Below are 3,055 nucleotides of genomic sequence, written 5' to 3'. Positions count from 1 at the left end.
TTACACTTTGAGACAAAGGGGGTATTTGAATGCGCAGTAGGACAAGAAGATTGCAAAGAGGACCCTCGAGAACACAAGGCGATGATGTTGCTGCAGTTTAGTTGTTGCTTGGCTGATGAATGATGATTGTGTTCGGTGTGTAAACAATGCAAACGGGTGAAAGGGTCCCTTATAATCTCGAGCTCAAGAGCTCATGAACAATAAAAGTCTGAATTTTTTTTACAACGAACATTGCTTAGTTTTCTATGTGCATGCAAATTTCGTGATGAAATCACATTCGTGGAGGTCTAGGATTTGTTTTACAAAATCAAATGCTTTCAAAAATATTCTTTCTGGAGCATTGATTTTGCTATTGACAGAGTATTAGGAGTGTTATTTTTTTCAAGAAGTTTCCAAGTATGTACTCCCTCCGAAAAGAAATATATTTTTTTGTGGGTCTGTTTAGGACACATCTAGATGTTGTCACATCTAACCTGATCTCCACTACGCTTGTAGTCTATTTTTTTTTTGTCCCAGTTTTTTTGTTCTTTGTTGTTGCCTTACTTGTGGGAGGTTAGATGTGACATCCTTAAAAAACATCTAGATGTGAATTAGACAAACTGTTTCTTTATAGAGGGAGTAGAATATTCACCGATGTTTGCTGCCAAAGAAATCATGTTTTGTATTTTTATGTTACTGCTATAAATTTAACTGTTCCCTTAAAAGTTGAAAATTTTAGTCAGAAGTGGTTTCTGTTCCCTTAAAAGTTGAAAATTTTAGTCAGAAGTTCATTGGTGTTTATATGCAAACAATCCATGTACCTGTATGAGATGCTTGGTTCATTTGGTGACCCAGATCCAATTTTCGCGAGAACAATGACAGTGGCGATAATGGAACCAGTTTGGGTTGCAGTATTAGTACTGATTTTTCGAAAAGCATTATAAATACTCCTATACAAAAACTACAATTTGCAGTCATTGCAGAAATCAATGAAATTTTGTAGAAAAAGAAGGGAAAAATAAGGAAAAGAATGTTGAATCAGAGCTGCCGAGGAGCTGGATGGAGCTCAGCGGAGTGGTCGAGCTCGGCGAGCATGGCCACCCGGTCCATCTCGTACCCACACACGTCCATGTCCCCGTCGCCGCCGTCGCCGTCGTCCCCCGACCAGTCCACCCTGCCCACCTGCATCGTCTCCACGTCCACCGCGTACACCTGCGTCTTGCCGCCCCGGTTCCTCGCCGTGAAGAGCGCCACGCCGCTCTGCTCGCAGAACCACCGCAGCCTCACCGCCTGCAGGCCCATCAGCTCCGCGTTCAGCGTCCACCGCCACTCCTTCCTCCCCGACACGCCGCCGTTCCTCACCGCGTCGGCGTAGACGACCACGTAGGCGCGCACCGCGTCGGCCTTGCACTCCAGCACGCACAGCCGCCCGTCCGGCATCAGCCCCAGCAGCCGGTCCACCTCGCCGAGGGAGGCCTTGGCGCGGCGCGGCGGCGACTCGAAGGCCTGCACGGTGTAGCCAAAGCTGGACGTGTGCAGCGTGGCGGGGTTGACGGCGATGCCGAGCCCGTACCAGCAGACCGCGCCGCCCCGCACCAGCGTGGCGTGCGCCCTGACGCCCAGCTGCCGCCCCCTCGCGATCCGGGCGCCGGTCACCTCCACCTCCGGGCCCCAGCTGCCGTCGTCCGAGGAGTAGCGACGGAGCGCCGTGTAGCTGCGGTGGTTGTAGAGGAGGAGCACGCGGTACGAGGACGGGGACGGGGACGTGGCCGCGCATGCGTCGTAGAGGTGGAGCCCGTCGTCGGCGGTGAGCAGGGCGCACGCGTACGGGCCCGGGCGGTCCTTGCCGGCCAGGGGCGGGAGCAGGTCGGCGTTGCCGGTCATGGGGTCGCACACGCAGAGGCGCAGCACGCAGGCGCTCTTGGCGCGGCGGAGGTCCATCACGACGCGGCCGTTGCGGGACGCGACGACGCGCGACGACGAGCCCGGCACCCCGCCGTCGGCGATCGAGAGATCGGGCTTGGTGAAGGGCACGAAGCCGTCGCCGCGGGAGCGGCCGCGGCCGCGGGCGCCGTGCAGGAAGACGCCGACCGCGAGGCGGCGGGCGAAGCGGTCGCAGCGCGGGGGGCCGCGGCGGCAGATGAAGGCGGCGTCGGAGGAGACGAGGCGGCGCCAGCGCCTGCAGGTGGACGCGCAGCGGACGAGGTCCCCGGCGTCGGAGAGGGCGGAGAAGACGAGGAGCAGGGTCTCGTCGCACAGGGGCAGCGCCTGGTCGCCGTGCTCGGGCCCGGGCCGCTTGAACGGCCTGCGGCGGGCGGCGAGCCACCCTCTGCTCCCGCCTGCGGAGGGATCCGTCCCTGCTGCGGTGGCCGAGCGCCGCCGTCGGCCGCAGCGGCGACGTGGCGGCCGTGACGGCGGCATGATGATCGGCCGGTTGGGATTTGGGGGAGATCGAGCAAGGGTTTAGGGGGCCGTGGTTACAGAGGTAATTGACCAGATCCGTAAAAGAAGATCGCCAGATTTTCCGTCTCATGGGCCAGTTGGATCTCCGTTTCACGTCAGAGAAAAAAAAATAGGACAAGGAATTGCCAAAATGCGTTTGAAAATAATATTTTTGGAACATCGGTTTTGTTTTTTGCCACATTTTACACAAATTTCATCTAGCGATGAAATTCTGCAAGCTATCAAAATATTTGTCAAAGTTTCATAAAAAAAATCCAGAAATTTCTAAATTGTTTTTTTAAATTTTACTGTTCAACCAAGCTCACAAAAGCACGGGATCATAACAGCCGCGTATGGAGAATGAGGAATACGATCCCCTGATTATAGCATGGTTAATAGTATAATCAACTACTAGTTATCTGATGTTGTCATGTCATATATAATCATCACTTATAGTCACTCATACAACAAGTTTGGCTATAAGAGTAGTACTTCTTTTCACCTTCTCTCTATCTCTTTCTTCATATTTATTGTATTTGCATAGAAGTACGCATATAGTTAAACTCTTGCATGAGAATCATTTCCGTCATCTTCTAATGTCTCTGCCCTCCATATAGGCAAAACTGACATGTAA

Source organism: Triticum aestivum, chromosome 5D (genome assembly GCF_018294505.1).
Source record: "Triticum aestivum cultivar Chinese Spring chromosome 5D, IWGSC CS RefSeq v2.1, whole genome shotgun sequence".
NCBI classification, from domain to species: domain Eukaryota; kingdom Viridiplantae; phylum Streptophyta; class Magnoliopsida; order Poales; family Poaceae; genus Triticum; species Triticum aestivum.
This window is presented reverse-complemented; position numbering follows the sequence as displayed.